At 41.4% G+C, this 23,457-nt stretch overlaps 1 protein-coding gene across 2 annotated transcripts in view; it reads right to left on the minus strand.

Annotated features, from left to right (window-relative positions):
• The window catches only part of FNDC3B (fibronectin type III domain containing 3B), a 185,807-nt gene that overhangs the window by 150,332 nt on the left and 12,018 nt on the right, over positions 1 to 23,457 (minus strand). Inside the window, exon 1 of one of the 2 annotated variants that reach the window (XM_014887064.2) lies at positions 2,220 to 3,001. The exons of the other annotated variant lie outside the window; for it this stretch is intronic. The gene's annotated coding sequence lies outside the window, so the exon portion shown is untranslated. Of the gene's footprint in view, positions 1 to 2,219; positions 3,002 to 23,457 lie in introns of those variants that run through there. 2 annotated transcript variants of the gene reach the window in all.

Here is a 23,457-nt window from a genome sequence, read left to right on the forward strand (position 1 = left end):
TCATCAAAAGGGCCCCTTCACATCTAAGCAGAACCAGAAGACAGAGTGCATGGGTTGTTCAGAAGACGTGCAAACCTGGAAATGTGACCTCCAGCCACACAGCTCAAGACCAGCATTTTAATTTAACTCAGTACCAAATTTAGCACAACTCTCACAGCTCTTTCCACTGTTCTCATCTGTGAGAAAACACCATTTTTTAAATCATCACTTCACCAAGCTATAAACAGAGGCAATATATTTTCATCCACCTTTAAATTAAATCCCTCCTTTTATCCAAGACTCAATTACAGGGCAGAATTTCTCCAGAAGCCTGAGATACAGTTGCTGTTGTTAGGATACATCCTAAAGCTTTTGTTTCTCATTACTTCACAGTTTCAGGTTTTAATTCAAGGAAGATCCAAGTCCAACAACAACATTCACAGGTGTTGGGATTCAGGGGTGGAGGATGACAAGTGGGGCAGTGCAATTCCACTTTTGGGGGTTCTGTTTGTTCAACAAGGAAGAAGAGAATATGTGAGGTTTTTGAGCCATTTCTTAACTTCTTGGGATTAAGAAAAGGACTGCAAGAGCCCAATAATGAACACCAGAGAGCACATGAATGAACAGTCTTCAATGGAAACAGACTGATTTAGTCAATAGCCAGTTGTACCTCCAACTATTTTTGCTATACATGCAGTTTATTTATGCATCTATAGTTGTGTGTGCAAATACATATAATTAACATTTAAAATATATTTGTAAAGAACAAAATATTCGTAGAAACTGTTTTAAACCCATATAAAACAAAACCCCAATCCCCAAACAAATGACATGTTCATTTAATCTGAATCTGAAAGCCAAGCTTTAACAGTTTAAGCACCACACTGACACTATTTTCTTGAGGAAAAGAAACCCCATACTGTAGCTTGAAGCAACATATTTTCCTGGTAATATTTCCATTCCAGGCACAACAACGAATATGTTGACATTTATTTGCTACGTGTCATTATTTAAAGTGTTGCAGATACATTCCTTTTGCTTTATTAATGGTTTGTCACTACAGCCATGTCTACACTTGTCTCGCTTGAAAGGAAAAAACAAAAGAACAAGAAAACATAAATAAAAAAGGGCTTCCTCTATTTGTCAGGTCTGGTACAGCCCCGCCAGAGATGATACCAGCAGCAGTATTGGCTAAAAAGTACGGCCATTGGCAGGAATTTTTGGCAGTATTTCACAAAGATGCTCTCCAGGCAGAGTTAAGACATCTACCATGAGACTGGCAGACTTCACTGCAAAGCCAAACCCTTTGGAAACAGCCCTCACACACTTTTTCAGCTTATTTGTTCATCCATCCTACTTCGAATAGATTTATTAGCCGTGCATTCACACCCCTCCTAAAGCCCAGTTCCTCCTCCCCCAGGGGATGTAAAGCTGATTAATACAAAGAAAGTGAGGTCTGAACACAAACAGTTTCTTCTTCCTGCAAATTGGGAACATTGATGGAAGAAAACATCAGACACGACTCAAAGAGCCAGGTCACATTCCAGGATATGAGAATTCTTCCTTAGCTAAAATATGAACTGCCAGATACTAACCCACAGCCTCTTTTTCAGGTACTAACTCAAGTTTGGGGTTTTGTCTAGAAAGCTGACTATATTTAAATTTTAAAAAGATATTTCCTGTGCGTCTACATTCCCTAGGTTTGGCTGGGACAGGTCACAACAACGCCAGCATGGAGTGAGAGGCTGCATCTCCCTGTCTAGCTTCCTCCAGGAATATGGAAATCACAGCTTTCCACTTTGCTGTAAAGCAAGGAAGAAATAAACATCCAAGTTTGATGTCTCTGTCCCCAAACAAAACTTCCAAATCTTTTGATGTCTGCAAGTTACTGTTGCAAACCTGATTTTCAATTCAGAAATGCAGCCTTCTACTGATCCCCGAGATGACTCCATTTCCTTAAATTAATTCAATATGTGAATAAGTAATGCATAAATTAGTTGCACATGGCACTAGAGAGAAAATTAAAACACACAGAATAATAAAGCGTAACTATCTAAAACCCAATGTCCATGTATGGTCAAATAACATGACCCAACAGGTTACGTCAGTTTTCCTGAAATTCCAAAAGCAGTGTGAACCACATCAAGATACCCAACTCTGCTTTTCCTAGAAGATTTCACCCATGCTATTTATAGGGATAGAAGCCAAGAACATTTTTCTTTCTGTGATTTTCTTCCTACCTTCTGTCTTTGTAAAAGCCAAAGAACCTCTTCCAGCTATGGCAGACAAATGCAGAGAACCTGGCAGAAGCAAGAGGAGCTGTGAATATTGAGTCCTGTGACTGCTCTTTACAAAGACCTGATTTTTATTTCCCTGCAGCAGACCGTTAAAAGCTCCTGAACAAAGTGTTCTGCTTTTTTATCACAATCATCTGGGATTACAGAAGTTGTACTACAACAAGGACAGAGAGCTTTCAATACTAAGTAGTGCCACGTAGCCAGGTTTATTTAATATACAACTGAAATTCACTGCTAAACACACGTTTTATTCCTGCGGTGCATAGGTAGGGGTATCCTGCCTGAATAGAATAGACTGCAAAAAGAATAAGAAGCTACCCCACCTTCAATCCTAGCCTTGATTTAAAAAATACTTGAAACACACACAGTATAAACTTAAAATGGAAGAACTTGCTCTTTCCAGCCTAAAAAAAACCCCTTACCACTTCCCCGTGATGAAGTTCACACACAGATGGTACATGCACAGGGTTACACAGTCCAACAGACTCCTTTCTACCACTATTTTAATACATGTACTACAGGAACTCCTCTTCAACCATGCTGAATAGGCTGTGTGAGCTCCTCTTGCACAGAGGCTGCTGCACTGGCCAGAGAAATAATCCAACCCAGCAGGAGCTTCCTTAGTATTTACAACCATGGGCAAAGCCAGTTCTGCTGTTATCAAAAGCCAAAGTCTGATAACTGCCCTGCTGACCAGCAGTCACAAGGCAACTGTTTCTCTCCCCAGCCAGTCATTTTCTCTGGCAGACCAGGTTCTACAGTGAGGATGTTCAGAAATTGGCAGTTCTCTGACCCAAAAAGGAAAGGATTGGTGATATCTGATCTGCATCCTCCAAACCACATCCTAACAGCGTGGCCAGCCCAAAACCTCCAGTATTGCCTGCACAGCTCATGTGAACACAGGAGAGCTCCCCATCCACTGCACCAACCCTCAAACGTTTGTGCTGTTATAAACAGGACAACAGGAAGGAGGAATTGCTTAAAAGGGCTTTGCCATGGTGTTAAAAAATACGTATGGAATCACAGGTTCATGTCAAAGGGAGTCTCACATGACACACTGAGAGGTCAAACACATCAGGCCCTGAAAACAGGGAAGACTCAAAATATTTCTAGACAAAAACTCACTTTGAAAAAGTTATACAATAAAATACAATGAGAATTTAAAAAAAAAAAAATTAGTATTCACAAAGCCATTAGCTACAGCATATCTTATTCTTCTTCCATAAAGAGAAATAGTCCCGAAATTATTTGTTATTTTTCAGGCCATTACATGTGCAATTGAAGAACTCTATCAAAGTCTGGCATGTCAAATCATGTTACTGCTGATTATTATATAGAAGAAATGGGCGTTTTTCCAGAGTAGTTTTGAATAATCTTTTGAATAAGAAAGAAAAATAACTAAGAAAAAAATGGTAGTATATACAAGGAGAGTAAGTATACATAGTTTTATTTGTACATACATTCTCAGACACTAAGAATTTAATATGGGTTTACAGCCCACTAGGAAGGCTCTGAATGAGGAGTGCTCCTTCTGCACATTCCTGCTGATGCTGGAATTTATGTGCAAGAGATGCAAGAACTCACACACTGCCCCATTTGCCTGCTGCATTTTGTACAGCACACGTTGAAATTCAGGATTAATTAAAACATACACAACACAATTTTATTTTCACTGAAAAGCAGAGTGGTAAATACAGCTGCTTTCAAGAGACTCCTGCCATGGCTTGCCACTCCAATTCAAAGAGGAGTGGTAATAACTGTTCATGTAGAAAAGCCTCTTGAGACATGAGCAGTACCTGGAGGTATGTGCACAGATGGTTGGTCAAGGCACAAACAGTCTGGAATTTGTCTTGTCTGATGTGCCTTCATTAGTTTAGTTAAATCACATCCGTCTGAAGCGCCACTGAAACCTGAACACATTCTTTCTCTGTTTAATTACAAACACGGTAGATTAATTTGGAAGCATCCAAACAGACGGGCTTCTTCATAACAATTTTGAAGAAATACATGCAATTCTAAAAATCTGTTATGACAAAAGAAAGCAGATTAGAGGGAATATATACACACAATCCACTGGCATTGTAGAAGAGGTAGTGAAATGCCTGCTGCTTGCTCTCTGTGCCATTTCACAGGCACAAGGCCACAGTAGCTGGATCCTATCTCCAGCAAGCTGAAAAATATAAACATCCTCTCAAAACTTAACCACTGTAATTAATCAGTGGGTTTATTCCCCTCTAGTTTATTTTAACCAACAACACATTTCAGTGGGCATGATACATTCCATCTCTGAAGATGGAATTATCAACAGTATTCAATTCTACACAGGATCAAGGCAAGTTAACATTGTTTTTCCCCCACACTGGTGTTATATTCCCAAGGCAGCAATCCAGAGGGTAATGATATGAAGATTTTCAGTAGCTTGCATTTATTCAGACCTAAAATTCGACCTCAAATTTTCCAGGCTTGAAACTCCGTTATCTTAAAGAACAACAAATTCGCACCGTAACCAGCTGCACACCCCTCATAGGAAACGTTTGTCATTCAGGAACAGAAAAACTATTGAAAATTGGTTCCTAGCTTAACCTTGGGAAGAAATGGAATAACCAAGTAACTTCAAACATGTACCAGAAAGGAGCATCACGAATGGAGATATGAGATCAAACTGCAGTATCTTATTTCACAAGGCAAGTGCAACTAATCAGCAGATAATAGCTCTGATGAAATATTGGAATAAAGCAACCTGGCACACAAAGGAGTCTTTTTCCAAAGAAAAAAACTCATCCCACTAGGGGTTTTTCCCCTTCACTTTCCAGGGGGACATCTTGTGAAAACTCGAGTAGGAAAAGCAAGCTTGCCCTCCTCCCACCACCACCCATAGCTGGGGTGTGCAGTGCCTGAAGGCCATCATATTCATGTGCAAACTTAGTGGAACTAGATTTAAGGGAATAAAATACACCAAGGGTGAAACAGACCTTCAAAAATTTTTATTAGGCTTATATTAGCCATGGCTGAGCAGAAAGCCACAGGCAGACAAGCTAATCCAATGGTTCCACAGCATTCTCGCTTCTGCAAATAGTATTAGAGCAGCAAATTCATCTGCTGCTCAAAAATCAATTCCAAAACATGCAAACACACCACGGCTACAGCCTGCACTGCTGGCAGAAGAGTAAGCTGCAGAGACAACTTGTATACTACTCACTTTCACCATGTGGATTTTTCTGTGCTTTTTCTTCAATCTGAAAATTAAGTTAGTCATTTTTGCTATTTATATTCCTTTCCTTCTTGGTTCTCACACCTTTCTTTCCTCACCTTCCTCCGTATTAATCACAACAGATAAAGAGACTCACAAGGGATGTAGCTGCAAAGAAGCTTTCAAGCACACAATTCTCACACTATTTCACAGTAATTCTTCTAAGCAGCATAGGCCGAGTTTAACTCTTCTTGCAAAATAGTGGCCAATTACTTTTTTACCATGATTTTTAGTGTTGTTGTTTTTGGCATTACTTGGCTTTAAAATAGCAACTACTTCAAACTTTTTTCTCTTTTCAAGGGAAATTATTTTATGGACTTTCAAAAATACAAGCAGCAATTAACATTTCAAACTAATTTGTTCCTGCTTTTCCACCCTCCGAGACATTTGAGTTAAGAGAGTTCTGGGTGCTGTTTAATTGCCAACTGTACAACACACTCCCAACTGCACTCAGCATCTCTGTGCTTTTCTAGAAGACCACAACTCACTTGAAACAGGATGGGGACAAAACAGGAGTAGACTTAGATTACTTAATTAGGAAGAATTCTTCCCTGTGAGGGTGGGGAGGCCCTGGCACAGGGTGCCCAGAGAAGCTGTGGCTGCCCCTGGATCCCTGGAAGTGCCCAAGGCCAGGTTGGATGGGGCTTGGATCAGCCTGGGATAGTGGAAGGCGTCCCTGCCCATGGCAGGGGGTGGAATGAGAAGCTTTAAGGTTCCTTCCAACTCAAACAACTCTGTGATTCTCTGATGACATCTGCCTCTCCACAGGTCAGCAGGAAAGCACAGAGCTCTTCAGCTGTGGTCCCCCATTGCCAGGGCAAGGAGAGGAGGATGGCAGTGGCCCAAGAGCCCTCCCTCCACCCAGAGCACAAATTGGTCCCCTAAGAGCAGAGACAACATTGCACACTTCCTAACTAAATGATCACCCTTTTCAGGTTCTCTGCACTCTGCATTGCCTCTGACAAAACCAATTTGCAAGTAAAAGTCACGTGGTCCAGCAAAATCTTCAGTAAGCTTAAACACAATTGGAATAATGTGATATTTGCTTGAAGCCATTTGTGTGAGGAAAAACTCCCTTCAGTCCAGACCTACACCTGTCTACAAATTGAGCCCTGATCCTGCAAACATTTAAACTAGAGTACATCTTTACACATTCTAAATACTTCTATTAAATACTGAACTCCCCCAGATCAGGGCTGCAAGCCCAAGAACGTGCCCAGGGACACGGGCAGAACCTCTATGCAAAGAGACATTCTTACACAAAGGTGAAATTCAGATAAGGCACAGGTATGCTTTATCTATTTGCTCTTTTCCTCCACTTAATAGCCAAAGTATTAATCATGGTTATAGGTTGATAAGCACAGCATTTGTCGATAAATACCCTCCCCTTCAACTCTGCTCTCTCAAATAATAATCTCTCTGCAATAATACCACAAAGACCTTGGTTATCTCTCCTGGAGTTCCTGTGCAATGGGGAATCTACTGGAATCAATGGGGTGGGGATTTTTTTTTTTTTTACCCCTAATTAAACTACGAAGCAGAAAAAAAAAAAAAAAAAAAAAAAGGCTATCTATCATATCAATCTGCAGGTCTTGAAAAGCCTGCATACCAAATCCCATTTCCAACAAGGTCTCAGCACACCTTTGTGCAGTGCACACTCCGCTGCTGTCGCCGTCCCCGCTAACCTGACTCCGGGCTGACAAAGTGGCTCATTGTGTTCTTGTGGGAACGCGCCCCGCAGAGATCTCCCATTCCACCCTGGGATTCTGGAACAGCCATTCACACGGGGCAGCCCTGCCAGGGAGCACCTCTGCAAGGCTGCCCGAGAGGTTTCTCATGGAGGAGGAAAGCTGAGCCCGCTATTATCATTGTGGTCTCAAAATCCAAGCGATTAAACCACAGCAGTAACAAGAAAACCAAACCCAGACCCACCACCCAAGCCCCATCACTCCATAACTTTTCAGCATCAGGAGGAGAAGTTTTATTACACCATACCTCAGTTTCATAGAGCATGAAGTACATTTTTCAGGATTTCTATACTTTCCTGAACTGCTTCATGAAAGTGAAGCCAATATGCTATGAAGACTTCTCCTAATTGGAGATAGGCAGGAATGTACATTAAACAAAGACCTGAAACTCATCAGGAAAAAAAAAAAAAAACACACACAAAGTCAAGTCATTGTTCCATTTTCGATTGAGTAATTTTGGTATCCAGGACCTTACAGGAATAAAGCACCAATGAATGAAAAAACCCCAAATCTTTAAATGCAGAGTACTAACGGGTTTGTTTTCTTTAGGGTGGGAATACGAAGTGTCCCTATCTAGACAGAAAATTCTGTGCTGAATGTGCCACCTGCTGCAGCTAGAAAGCTCAGGTTATCAATTCAGTGGTTTAAAAGGGAAAATCTTTGGGGTTTGCTACCTGTCTCAAGTGGGGCACAGTTTGTAGCACAACTGAAGGAGAAACAAAGTTTTGTTAATACAGCAAGGGCAATCCAGTGGGGTCACCCAGCACTCAGGTGGTCTGTATGCAATTTAATTCTGAATACTCACCCTTCTAAGCTCATTCCCATACTCTGCCAAATCATTCAGGCAATGGAAAGATGAAAATTATTCTTGATAAATTGTATTGGTCTTTGATAACAATAAATACAGTTAAGTACTGAACAGCTTGTCCTGTGAATTGGGAAGCCAAGAGCACTTAAAGCTACACCAAACCCAGAATTGTTGGTTGAAAGGCAAGTTGAAGGCATGGTAGCAGCAGGACAGATGCTCTTCCCATCCTAGGTGAAGTCAAAAGACAGCAGTCCCAATCCTACCAGTTACAGGAGTTACTCAATAAGTTAAAAGGCTTTGTTAATTAAAGTTTCCTAATATTTCACCTATTGACTTTGATACTACAGCTTTCAGGTATGAGCAGTATTAAGGGGCTTTAAAGAAAGCTGTGCAAAGTCAAGATTTTTTATATATATATATATGCAAGGCAATAAGAACCAGGGTCAGTAGATAAAGGAAAGTAAATTCCTGCAAACTGATTGTTTTTTAATGCAAGGTTTGTATTTAATCAAAAAGGGGACAGTCATGTTTCTTTATATTTCCCTACTGATACAAGCACATAGCTCCAATGAAGCTAATTAAACCCTTGAAGCTCAAGTGAACTTTCCACATCCTTTCGATGACAAAATTCCAGTCAAGCAAAAAAAGCAAGCAGCAGAAAGCAAACCAGCTTTCAAGCTTTATATCATATGTGCCTGAAGTTTCATTTTCCCTTAGAGAAATTAATTTCCATAACCACTTACCAAACTGTAGAGGTGCAGGAGTCTAGAGTCTATTCAAACACAGACAAGAAAATCCACAGAAAGGAAGAATCAGAATTGTTCAGGTTGGAAAAGACCATTAAGACCACTGGGTTCAACTGTTAACCAAGCAGTGCCATTTCTACCACTAAACCATTTACATGCCATATTTATACATTTTTTAGGTACCTGCAGGGCTGGTGACTCCACCACTTCCCTGGGCAGCCTGCTCCAAGTTGTTCTCAGTAGAGGATGGTCTTACAAAACATCAGTGGGGTTTTGCCACGAGGAAAACAAAGTTTGTGACTTACTAAGACAGATGCACTTTTATTACTGCTCTGTGAGATATCAGAGTTCATCCTTCCCTCTCCCTGGCTCTGTAACAGCATCTCCAGTCCCATGGATACACCACCCTATTCCCATTTCATCTGTTTCCCAGGCTGGCATCAACAACCTGTTTGTCACTTAACAACAGGGAGTAGATCCATTCTACAAGCTCAGAGCAGACTAGCAGCAATAAACTCATCATTAACAAAGCAGAGCTTATATTTGAGTCTTGTTATACAATCTTTTTTACTGTGATAATCTTTAGCAATAACCATTCAAAATATTCCAGCTTTCTGGGAAGAAATTAAAAAAAAAAAAAAAAGACAAAAACCCTACCATGTTCTCTGAAATTATTTCTAATTCTAGCTAGAATTCAAAAATTTAAGTGCTTTAGAAAGTCACAGAAAAAAAATTAGCCTTGCACCCTAAAATATGTAAACCTGAATTTCAAGAATTGGCCTGGATAGCATAACAACAAGTAGTTTTGGGGGATTGGGGGAAAAGGTACAAATATACAGTTCACCCACAGAATTTCAATGTACAGGTGAGAATAAAATATACAAGTCCTTCAAATATAAGAAAATCCATCGCATAACTCACAACTGGAAGCAAGTCAAGTGATAAACACTGAAACTACAAGAAAGGCTAATTCTCTGGAGTTTTTTTTCTACAGTATCTTTCATAAATATAAAGCATTTTACCACCACATGCCCTGACAGCCTTCAGCCTTTCCTGGATATGCATCTGGCTTTGCCCACTGCAAGAAAAATTCAGAGAAATCCTGATGGAGCAAAGAATGTTACACTGAGTCGAGGTCAAATATACAAATACAGTATATATGTATATAAATAAATTTGAAAAATTCAATGTGGCTTGACAGCAGCTTTTCTTTGACAGTGGAGGCAGAAACATCAGAATATCAGCAAATGCAGGAGTCTGCCTACAGGGTTCTGACCACATTAGCACAGGACTTGAGCAAGAAAAAAGCTTTCCCAGTCAAATTTAGTTGTGCTCAATTTTACCTGAATGACACATGACCCGACAAGATTTTACTCCCAGGGGAGCTCTATCGAGGTACACTCAGTTTGTGTGAATAAGCTGGAACACCCAGGTGTTATCATCAAAAGTACAGCACAATCTCAATTCTTTAATATTTACATTCTGACCCAGTTCAGTCACATTTTGGCAGCTCAGAGCCCACACAGATACCCACCTTAACAATACAGTACACAGTTAATCAGTGACAAACACCTACCCATTAACACCAGTTGTTCTCCCAGCTAAAGGCTTCACAGGTCCCAGAGATTCAGGCAGATTGCATTTGTTCCCCATTTTCTAAGGGGAGGACACTTTGTCATCATTTTACATGTTAATATCTGGTTTAAAAAATGAGTAAAACTGATATTATTCTCTACCTACACCATAGCATATTACTCTTGGGGCAGGGGAGGAAGATGACATGTCCATGCAAAAATTTTTATAAAGACTCCCTAAAGTAATAGACCTGTGTAGAAAAAAACCCCACACTCCCACACTCTCTCATGTGAACATATTCCTCCTCCCATTTCTCTCTCTAGTCCCTAATCATAACTCCAGGTTGGTACAAAAAAAAACAGCCTGGGTGTTCAGGGGAGGTTTATCCTGCTGATGAGAACATGAGCAGTGGTGCATGAAACCCCACAATACCAAACACCTGTTCAGCACCTCATCCTCCTCCCACTGCTCACTAAGGAAATTCCCTCATCTTTAATGAATTTGGACTTTTTTTTTCCATCACCCCAGATGAAACTTCAACCATAAGATTTCTCTCTAATCTTGCTCTGTGTTGCCAGGTGTTGCTGCATCAAGTCCTCTATGAATAATCTAAATCACAGATTGCCCCTCACCATCCCACAGGTGCCAGAGATACTTTACAACTCACAGAACCTGTCAGAGCTCAGTGCATCTAAGTCAGTGCTACAGCTCTGCAGAAAGGCATCATCATTGTCCACCACAGTTTTAAATACTCAGAAGTTAATACCATGAAATTCAGCACAACTACCAGCTGCTTTACCCTCAGCATCTTCTCTGGTCAAGGAAATGCAGAATAAGATTTATTACTATTTCCATTAGAACCTCAACTTGTTACAAGTTTTGTCTTTAGATCTGAAGGGATGCTCTGTTTTCCTCCTTCTCATCGATATACATTAGTGGTACAGAAATCTCATAAGAGTATTTGGTCTGAACTTACAGATGAGCTATCCATATTCATCTAAATTGAGCAGATTATAACATGTTTATTATTAACATTTCAAGGTACATTAGTCTTTAAGGCTTTTTTTGAACACTTCTTGAATTGATCAAATTAAGGAAAGTCATTCTGTTTCTAGTAATGTACTTCTTATGACAAACAGTAGTGGGTTGAGCCTCCTACCTGCAGACACAGTACTCAGGCTAATAATAAACAACGAAAAAGCAGTTGTACAATCCCTGATTGCATTCTGCTTACAGCATTAATACTGCAGCATCATTGAGGTTTTAAAAGGATTAAGAATTCCTGAAGATTAACAGAAAGCTGATTTTTAAACATGCAGAAGTATGGAGGTATCTAACATCACAGATACTTAGCTGATAAGCCACAGGATTTTTAGACCAGCTTACAGATTGGAAATTCACTCTCAGAAGTCACCATTCCCTCTAGGAAGAATCAGTATATGAAAAGAAATGTAGTGCAGTAAAACATTATACACCAGCTGTCAGACCTGTAACTGATACTGTAGCAGGGATCTACATTTGTCATCAAGTTACTCAGTCACTGGCAAACTAGTAATGTACAACTACAGCAAGCGAGCTCCCCATCCCAAACATAAATAACTATGACAGACAAAGAATAAAGTCTTTATTTTTGGCATTTATTAGGTTAAAATCAGTCTAGTACATAGTCAAACAAGGTAGAGGTCACAAAGATTTTTTTAAAATATGAATTCAAGAAACCTAATCAGTGGTAAGAACATGCAGAACAGGTGCATAGAATTCACTGCTGGTTCCAAACTGCAGTATCTCAAGATATGCCAGTGGCCCCAAAACCAAAACAAGGTGGCTTCTGTTCAGTACAACAGTGTCAGGCCACCCTCCATCAATACAATAAATCTGATAACTGCTTTTGCAGCTTCCCTTGGCAACTTTATCTCTTGTGGGCTTCATTTAGGGTCCTACTCTTCCCCTATCTAATCCCAGAGGTTTGCTATCAACTCACAAGTCACGAGGTATGTACATATCCACACATACATACACATTCACCTACATAATGGGTATAAATACCTCCATTTATCCTAAGACCCTTGGAATGCTTTAAGCCGTGTTGAGAAATAAGCAAGTTCAAAGAACTACTAAAGTGGTCAAGAGAAAAAAAAAAAAAAAAAAAAACCCACACAAATTCTCCCAGTCTCTTTTCCTGGATTTAGCCTGCTACCAAATCCTGTGAGGGCTGACAGGGTGTCCTTGAGCCCTGACTCCCAGCACGCCTGCATGCCAGAGCCTTACACGCGTTCCGGGGAGCGCAGCTCCTGCCACTGGCACATACCAAAGATTCCACATCATTTTTGCATCACGACCTAAATGTTCTCATCAACTTGGATTTCTGTTATAACACGTTACTCCGGCCTCAAAAAGTGCCATCTCAGCATGGAAAGTTCAGTGTTCTTTCACTAAACCTTCTCTTGGGTGCAGGGGAAATGGGTAAAATTTATCACAAACCATAATCCTCATGTTTCCAAAAACAAATTCCAGCTATAAACCTTAAGAATTTGGTAGGTGTGTGGCATTCTTTTCTCTTTTTATTAGCACAGGGAAGCTGGGTACTTCACTAATGCCACACGTCTTCATTACACTGCCTTCCTCACACTGAATTGCCAAATACATGTTGCTAAGTTTGAGAAACTTACAGGAAAATGAATCCTTTATGAAAATACTTGTTGCTAGAAACACACACACAAACAGGAAAATAGATGGTAAACAATAAATTCTCATTGTATTTAATAGCTGAAGGTCTTTGTTCACAACAGCTACCCCAGAACACGCAGCCACATTCATGGGATTGAGTGAATTCTATCTGAAGTTTACAGAAGGAAGTATATACAAACAGCCTTACAAAGGTATTTTCCTAGCAGGAAGCTACAAGCACTTCTCTGCTGCTCCAGCCTCGCCATCAATGGGAGAGCAGTGGCAGCAGTGCTAAGCACACTTTACTTTCACTATGGGATTAACCAGATCACAAATCACCAATTAAATCCTTTTATGATTTAGGATTTAATTCATTAATGAACACAAAGGCAAAACATGCAGCAGAGCCTGGTGGAAGTCAGTGAGGAGAGCTTTGCTCTGGCTATCTCTATCTCAAGGCTCAGCCCTCTTTGGAATTAAACACCATTTTAATCAACTGTGTTTAGAAGTCTTATTTTATAAGAAACTAGTGCTTAATTGCTGCACGTTGTTGACAGCAATAAATACAAATTACTGAATATTCGATGTGCAACTGGGCATGCTGGTGGTTCACTGCTACATAAGGGGCGTATATCTTTTCTGTTCTCCAAAGCTTCTCTCTTCACTTAAGATGGGAAAATTAGGAGCTCATCGTCTGCAATGTACAAGTTCCCCTCCCCCACTTCCATTTTGTGGACTTTCTGCCAATGATATTGTTGAAAAATAAATTCTTGAGGACAGGAAATATCCTGAGCAAAGGATATCTAGCTTCGCGACACTGAAAATGCTGCGCATTCCTCCCCATCTGTCACTGCACAGGCCAGCTGCCGGCAGGCCAGAGCATGTGCAACGCCTTGGGGTGGCCAGGAATGGCCTCCCCCTGTGTGTCCCCCCAGGATTCCAGCCTCACAGCTTTGGATAAACCAGCTCCTTCAGATTTCGTCAAGATTTCCCTTTCCTGTGTACTCAGCCCCAGACATCTCCGTGGTCCAAAGAGACGTGATGCAAACAGCTTTCCAAGCACCGCCGGCTATCGGGAGCACATCCTCCCCAAGGTCTCCTGATAAGCTGCTTTAAAGTATGCCCACAACCCTCATCTTAACGGCCTAATCTGATGTAGGTGGCTCGCCCTTTCAGAGATCCCTCCGTTTAATTTCCTCAACAACTGCACTCCACAAAAGCAAACATCCTGTCCCACTTCCAGAGCCAGATCCCAGTGGTGGCAGGCAGCTGCCAGCAGCACAGGCACGAGGGGAGCAGGGACAAGGGGCATGGATCCAGTTCATGCTGGGCAGCTCCACCAGCTGTCCTGTTACAGAGCCAGTTCACCCTCTGCGATGGGCCAGGAGTCATGGTAATGGACAGCTTTGTAAATGAAAGTTTGACAGCTCTTCAAGCAGCCCCTGGGTCCATCCCACCCCTAAACTGGGGTCCCCATGAGACCAGCTAGGAGCCCAACAAACATTGTTAACTGGACTTCTGCAGGTAACAGCAACTGCACAGAAATCTCAAACTTTTAATAAAGTCACCTAAATTACACAACATAGACACTAGGGATAGTCACACTATCACCTGCTGTGCAACTCTTCCCTGCTGGACCAGCTTCAAGTGCCATAAAACAATAATAAAGTTCATGATTCACATCTAACTTTTTTGCAGTAGTCAGTAGCTTACATTTCTTAACCAAAGGCAGACAAATCTTTACAATCACACCCATTAAAATCAGGATTCAATTCCTTAAAGGCACTCTGACACCTCAGTAGCTTTCTTTTTCTTCCTATGAGGAGAACAGGCAACATCCAAAGGTAAATGAAAAGAAGCAGCTGAGGTACAGCCAAGGCTGCCACCTCTGGAATGAGGGCATCTGTTCCACAGGGAAAAAAAGAAAGCATTTCAAGAAATAAAAGCACTAATTCTGACAGAACAAAACCACAGCAGTGACATTTGGACCTTTTTAAAATACATTTCTCTAAAGGTTTTTAAGTGCCACTTATTCTTTTAATAGGCATCCAAATCTAGCTTCAGTAATAAAAAATGCTTACGCTTTACATCTTCACTAGTCTCTATTTAAATATCTTTTCTTTACAAGAACAACAAGTCACTGTGGTTTTACTGGAGACAACAAGAGGCTAATGCTCCTGTAGAAGACCTCAAAACCAGCTCCATTTTTAATATGCCAAAAATGATGGCGCTTCTTGGAGTGTTCTAATACAGCCTTAGCCAAAGGATATTCTCATTCCAATTAATTACACTTACAACATCTAAAAAGTTCATGGGTAAAGGAGATCCATTCCAAGGCAAGGTCCCTGTGCAATGGCCCTTGTGTCAGCACATGAACATGGAGGTACTGACTCTGCTAAATCTGTCCTAGGACAATGTTCAACTCCACACCCAATGACCACCACAACATCCAGCAATGCTGACCAATAATTACCTGGATACCAGCCTTGATACAGGTATAAATATATTCAAGGGTGTTTGATTAACTGAGACCAAATATAAACAAAGTTTTAAACAGCTACGTGGGAGAGAAGAGAGAAATCACGACTTTCACAAGAGATGCCACCTGTACCTCTTCTCGTGGCAGAGCACACCTAAAGATATTTACTCAATTATGGCCACAGTTTTCCTAAGAGCAAGTATTCCCTTTGAAAAGCAGTTCCACAGAGAGAAATATGTATCTTGTCTGAACACCATATGCTTGGACACACTCAGGCTTCAGTCAGCACTGCAGCAACAAAAGTTTAATTGTAGTGTTTCTCATTTCTATTGGCTTCCCCTTGTTAGCTGGCACAGGTTAGAGTCTACTCGGTGCCTCACATCAATAACTGATGTTCAAAGTAAAATGCAAAAAAAAAGAACGTCTTGATCTGCTCACAAGCACAGAGCAAGCACTTTGTAATAAAGTCATGTTTATTCCGGAACACTCAGTGCCTGGGGCAAACTTGCTTCTAGAAATACCGTGCTCAAAATATTTTATAGTCCCAGCAATGCCCACAAGCAAAATTTACTCCCAGGCAGCAGAGAGCAATCACAACTGCCCCTCCACCTCTGACAGCTCCCAGGTGAAGCTTGCTGCTTTCTCCAGGCACAACTCAACGCTGGATTCACAATACCTCTGTGTCTCTGCTCCGAGATCTCCTTTCTACCCTGCCACGAACCCTCCAAACCCACCAAACTTCAAACTAGTGGGTCTGAACATTTAAAAGCTGAAATCAAGACATTTCCAAGGGTGAGTGGCTACATTAGACACTGCCAACAAGCTCTGACTAGACTGCAGGAGCGAGGAAGAGATTTTGGAGAGCAGTGTCTGCTCTGACACATCTGCCCACAGGGCACAAAAAGAAAAGAGCCAACAATGCAAGCAGAGAAATCTTTGTCCTCAGGTGACACAGGCAATCTACACGTGCCAAAACTGTTGTGCAATTAGTACGTTCTTAATTCTGTACCCTTAGAGAAGTGTACTTAATCAAATGAAAATAACGTAATGCAAAATAAAGCAACCCAAGTAACTAATTAGCTAAAAGATGTAGAATAGAAGCAAAATGAAGTATCTAATTATATATCTTCAGTTCAAGTGCACAACACACTAGACCTATAAAGAAAGCATACCACTTGCAAATTTAATCTAAACAATTCAACTAAACATCACTGCTGAATAAAACTGGAGAGAAAAACTGAAAGTAACGAAAGGGTTAAAGTCTTTCCAGTGAGTTTCACTGAAATCTTTTTAGTCCATTGAAGTTAAATGGCAAACTTGAACCTAATTCACAAGATTCAAAGCCTTCTTCCAGACAATTTTATGCAACCCAATTCATTTAAAGACATAACCTCAAAAAGCCTCCTTTTTTGATATATTCTCCAATATCCATAGAAATTGTACACTCTTCTGTATACTCAGCATTTATTCTCACAGCAGCACCTCAATCTGCAATCATTAAGCCTCTTGCGAAATTGGACAGGTAATAATTCATCAGGGGATAATTTCTTTCAAAAACCTTCATCCCCATTACTGCCTTTCTTTGCCACTCACACCTCAACACTGACATTCCCAGTCATGAATGTACAGTCTAAACACGAGCCATCGAAGCTGATCAGATCACTGACAATTTTAACAGCTTAAAAACTTAAGTGTTTTAGGGATAAATATCTTGAAAACAATGAAGCTCTGCTGATATGCATCAGAGAAAAGGCCACCTATATGCTTGTCAAATTCCCATTTTTGTTCTAACCTGAACAACCACTACAGAAAACAAGCATCTGTAGGAAGGCGAGAGAAACAAAAAAGGTAATGGAGCATTTCAGAGGATATAAAGTCTCCTCAGCCATTTTTCCAAATTCAGTTTCATAGACACTAAGTGCCAAATACAATGAACATTTCTGAAGTTTGTTTCTGGTAAATTAGCTTTAGTTATTGGTTTTTTTAGTTTTATGTCACCTTCACTACTTCAGTAACAACATCAAGCAACCCAAATCCTTCCAGGTGTCCTGGAAATTGCACCAGCACATTCAGCAGAGAAATGTTGTAGCATTTGAAAATACAATGGAAATGTCTTTCCTTATAAAATCAAAGCAATTGTTATTTTAAAAAAGGCATTTTCAGTATACTAAGTTCAGTAAAATTCAGTCCTTGAGTAGGAATGCATGAATTTAATTGAATCAGATGGACTCAAGGCTCTCTCTCATTAGGAGTAAAATAGATTAAATGTCAGAGTATTTGCCAAGGTATTATCAATAGTTTCGTGAAAATAATAAAGGTTAAAAGATTGGGCTTTTTTGAGTTGTCTTAAGTACAATAATTGTCAATTTAAAGAGATTTTAAGGAAGACTTTAGAAAACCATTTTTAGAAATACTCAAGGAAGCCTTAAGCTGCCCTCAACGTGCAAGTTCCCATCAAGCCACATTAACAGTCCTCTAAAAAACAGAATTAACCAAAAAGATGCTTGGAATTCCTTCTGCATTACACAGACCTTCCCATCTGCAGTCTGGCATCTCAGCTCTTTCTCATGCCTACACTGAAATCCTTGAGCCAGCCTTGGGCAGACAAAGCCTGCTGCCAAAGCTGAGTCTGCCAGGATGGGAGCGAGGAACAGCAGAGAGGGCACAGCACCGACAGCGGGGTGGTGACCCTGGGTACCCCAGCTGGACCCAACCGAGCCCACTGCTCTAAGGGCAGACCTCCACACACACACAGAGGGAAACGTGACCCAAGGGCTACATCCTCGGGTGGAAAAACCAAACACATCTCATTAATTGTTGCTCCATATCTCAGCATGTCTTTTTTTTTTTTTTTTTTTATGCATCCCAGTAGCTGAGATTTCCCACCAGCATATTAAAGGAGATGTTAATAAGCAAGTTCTTTCTACCACCTCTACCTCTAAGGTATCTGTTACCTTTCTGTTACCCATTCATACCTTGGGGTTCCAGCATTAGAGTTGTGTCTGCACTTCAAAGCTTGCTATCCTTTCCCCCATAAGGACAGGAGGAAGAGATCCGTGGACAAGCACTTCAAGTCAAACACACCCTTTGCTATTTCAGGCTCTAACATAAGCAGATTACAGCTCAGCTGTGTTCTGTCTGAACTTTTGTTTCTCTCTTGCCAATGCTGCACTAATTATCCCTGAGAAAAGACAGACTTTAATTAACAAGCAGTGACCAACTTTTATCTATAAACTCTTCCTTCCTATCCAACTTCTGCCTCTAAGTAGCTATTAAACACCAAGTTTTAGCAGTGAGTAATTAGGAGATATCCTTGCCACACAGAGTTAATGCAGAATTCAAAGAAAGCAGAAGACACAGGTGACAGGGGCTGCCAGGGATGCCCTGTCCATGGCATAAGCCAGGATGGACTCCTGCCCATGGCAGAGCCTTTTTACAGAGCCAGGGTCCAGGTGCTCTTGCTGTCAGGCTGGGTGGCTGCTACCCAGTGCAACCTGCTTTGCAGTGAGTAAAGATAAAGAAGGACAGATCTCTGCCTCAAGCTGTTGAGAGGGGAAAGGGAAGATCTTCCTTGATGCCCTTTCATACAGGGAACGTGCAAGGCCATCTCTTCAAACATGAGAAACAAGAGCAGAGACACCGTCAAAGGAGGGAAAATTAGTTATTGGGACAGGTAGCTAAAATGAACACTGAAGGAGAACATGTAATTTAAATGAAAACCAGGCAGTTGAGCTGGTTCTTTTAACTGGCACATCACCTTCTAAGGAATACTACACGACTCAGAGCAAGCTGCCCCAAACACAGCAGAGCACTGAGACCACGAGACTGCACCTGCAGCACTTCTGCACTTGCCTTCTCTTAACCCTTCTCCTTTAATGTGGGAGCTGGTGCTCGGGGAGAACAACCACCGGCACTGATTTCAAGCAGCACAAGTACTAAATGACTAAAGGCAAAGCACAAGACGCTTTTTGTCCATTTAACAAAGATGGTTCCTCTCTGCAGTCCCTGCCTGCTGGGGCAGCAGGCACAGGAGGTGTCCCAGGACACACTGTGCCCCACTCAGGTACAGCAGGAGCCTCACTGCACCCTCACTGCCTGTGCCAGGATGGCCCTCAGCCAGCAGCAAGGAGAGACAGATATTCAAGGCTGGCTTCCAGAGCAGCCCAGGGAGTTTGACTCACGAAGCCAAAAACAAGAATAAAGGGAGCAGGATTGACCTTTCAGTAGCAGCACCAGCTCGGGGCTGTGTCATCAGGGCACAAATTCACACTCTGATGTACATCAGTAGTATTTTATCTACTGATACGCAGATGGAGTTTGATCTCAGCAGCTCCTTTTTTAATATCATTATGTTTAACTACTTGAACTACTCCACCAAGCTCTGTACAGCTAACACTTGTGAAACCATTTCCTTCCCCCACTGACAACAACGTACTTAGAGAATTATTTGATTTACACCACAAAGGGAACTCAAACATTGCTCAAGAGCAAACAAAACTTCCTGCACCATACACACTCAACCTATATAAGATGTGTGAAAAAACCTCAGTGTTTTATTGTCCTTGTGACTTTTGTGCACTCAGTACCCAACAGCTGCAAGTTTCATCTTCACAGAGCCAGTCAGAATCATCCCATGAGAACTTCTGAGTGCTACAGCAATCAAATGTTATTAGAGTGAGAGTAATTGGAGTCAGTACATGCAGTTTAGGTTTAGAACAATAAATGCTAATTTCCCAAAACTGATGAGAACTGAGAGGAAAACTGGATTTGAAAAAAATTTATCTACAATTGAAAGCTCTTTTTTTTCCCAGAAAAGACAACTTGAAAAATTATGATTCTCTTGTTTGAGAAAGAAGAAAACTTAAACTAAAATCCTATCCTGATACCATGGTAAAAAGACAAAAATGTAATACAGCATAAAAAGGGATAAAAGAGGGAAGCTAAGAATAGATAGTGAAAGTAGTACAGAAATTTGGTAAGTGAAACCAAGGCTGAAGTCAAGACAAGTCAGACAAAGAAAAATAACCATGACTTGCAAGAAAATAGAAAATCATCTGCATTCTAAAACCAACTAAGGAGGACTGAACTCTAATAGTGACATAACCCCACTGCAAAACAGAAGTGAAAACAGGGCTAATGATGCAAGAGAAAAGAATTTAACAAATTCTTCTGTTTGGTATTTGGGAGAGCCACAAAATGCCCTTGTTGACTTACCCCAGTGGGCAAGTCAGCCCCAAAATCTTTCAATTGAGTTTTGATTCAAACCTTGAAAGAAATGCCTGACCTACTGCCAACATCAGGACACGGTGATGCAGAGGGATGGAGCAGAGAGAGACTGTTAACCCAGCACCAGCAGCTGAGAGGGAAGCAGGCTGCCCAGTGCAATTACATCCCATTAGTAAGACACAGCTTTCAGATAAAACAATCAAAAGTCAATGAAGGATTCCATTGATAAGGAATGCAAAGATAGAAACATAATCAGCGTTGTGATTCTATATAAAACAGGTCCTGTCAAACAAATCCAAGTGTGCTCTGAGCTGAGATTACACCTTTGGTTGGAGAGATATCTGTGTTAGCACATGTGTGTGTGTTCTTTAGCCAGCATCTGACTTGGTACCATACAGCACTGATAAAATAGTTCACACTGCATAATCAAAATTAAATATCTCCAATGTATTAAGAGCTGGCCAGCCAGCTGACCACAGATTAATCTGTGAGCTGAAAACACCGTGAATGAATCAGCCAGGGGTGCAGACGTGCCCCACTGCCCAACACATGGCACAGCAGCCCTCCCAAAGGGCTGGCATTCTTACATACTGCCAGGGCCAACATGGACTGGACATTAAAGAACGGTAAGAACCAGCAAGCAGAAGCAGGAGCCAGGCAAATCAGAATTGGGGACAACATTAGAAATTAAAATCTCAAGATTAGCTGCTGAAGTAGATAGAATCAGCCAGGGGAAGTGAGCAGTATTTCCTCCTCTCATGGAAATACAACTTCATGTGCTCACCAGAAATATAAATTACAAGTAAGCCAGGATAACTTTATTCTTTCTAAAAAAGAACTATAACCTTACTAAATCAGGTGTCTTCTGTACTGCCTACTGACAATTTTATTAGTTTGCAAAGACCTAGCTGGCATTTGTTAAGGGAACTATTCTTGCCCCCTTAACCACAGCAAGTCAGCCTTGCACAAAGGCTTCCTACAGATACAATATAATATGCTGAGCAGAAAGCAAGTAGTTATTGCCCTCTTGCCAAGGAAACCTCCTCTGGGAGAGGCTTTCAGAGGCAGGAACTGCACACAGGCACTTGTCAAGAGCTGTGCTGGGGAGGGAAACCCCCACATATGTAAGATTTCTAGCCTCAACTGAAATAAGCCCCAAACAAAGTATCTCCAGTATTTTCACCTCTGCCTCTTGTTTTCTCAGCTGCAAAATGGGGATAATGAAACACATCACCTCTGTTAGTGCTCTGGTCTCTTGCAAGGGAAGAAGAACCAGCATACTGGTTATTCACCAGTGTTTGTTTAATGATTTCCTACTAAAATTGACAGTCTGCCCTGGCCAGTAACACTAATTATCACTTCCCAGATCTGTTTGACTGTCCACACTAAAAACTACAGCTTTACGCTGCAAGTTTGTTCATATTGACCTTCCTAAATCAGGAAATGCTTAGCAGTTTGTGGGTGAGACTGAAACTAAACCATACTACCCAGCCAGCATTAAATAAAGCCTCACTGATCACTTCTGCTGTGCTCCTGGCTCTGCCAACCTGCTCAGGGATGCTCCCTCTGCCCCATTCCCAGCCACGTTCTTCCAGTCAGCTCCTGGCCTCCCACCAGCACTTGCACCCCTGGAAGCTGAGTTCGTTCTTGTTGCCCATGTTAACTTTTCCCTTGCCACAGTAGGCTGAAATCCCATTGGAACAATCAAAATCAACTCCAACATGCTTTGCACCAACTCAGCCAAGACTGAGCAAGTGGCCACAATGCGAGATGCCGTTCCCAGTTGTTTCATTAACTCCCCAGTCAGAGCAGTTTTAAATTAAAAAAAAAAAACAAGAAAAAGCACTCCAGCAAAACCCACTTGTAAGTGCACTGGCTTATTGTGATTTTTAATTAGCACCAGGATTTCAGATAGTGCACACCCATGGCCCCAGAAGGGGGGTGAGGGGAGTACGTGTGTGCGCTTGTGAAACCATTGTTCCTCCGTCAAATACAGCTCATCCTCCAGCCCATCCGAGTTCCCAGCTGCCCAGTCACACAACTTTTAAAAGTTCAACAGCTGGGTGTTTTATAACCCTGGAGGACTCCCAAGCCAATCCTTACGTCGCTGGCAAGGAGCCCCGGCCAAAGGCTGGGGACCCTGCGGGGAATGTTCAGAGCTTCACCTTCCTCTTTCTGCTGCTGACAAAGGCAAAGCCCACGCTCACAGGGAAGGCAAAGTCCACACTCACACACCCAGCACAGCGTTCTGTAAGCAGCAAATGACAGAGGCATGGGGCAGTGGCTGGGATCCAGGACCTGCAACCATCTGCAAGTTTGCTTGGCTTTTGTTTCAGTTTCCAGCGCTGATGGATGGAAACTAGTCCCAGTTCTTCTGCATTAGCATAAACACAATTAAAACAACTTTTACCCCCCCCTCAAGCAGCTCGGGAAAAAACACATCACAAGCTTAAATGAGAGTGTTGATAATATATTTAAGTAAAACCTGACGTTTTAAAACAAAACAAAAAAAAAAAAAACAACAAAAAAACCTCACCCCAAACCAAAATCTCAGTTGTATCACAGAGAAGAGCTTTGTCAACAAGTTCCTGTGACTCCCATTGCAGACGATGAGGCTCAGATGAAAGCCCACAGGACTCACTGCATCGTCCTCACTCCAAAGAAACATTAATTCCTGCCTGA

Source organism: Sturnus vulgaris, chromosome 10 (genome assembly GCF_052056855.1).
Source record: "Sturnus vulgaris isolate bStuVul1 chromosome 10, bStuVul1.hap1, whole genome shotgun sequence".
NCBI classification, from domain to species: Eukaryota; Metazoa; Chordata; class Aves; order Passeriformes; family Sturnidae; genus Sturnus; species Sturnus vulgaris.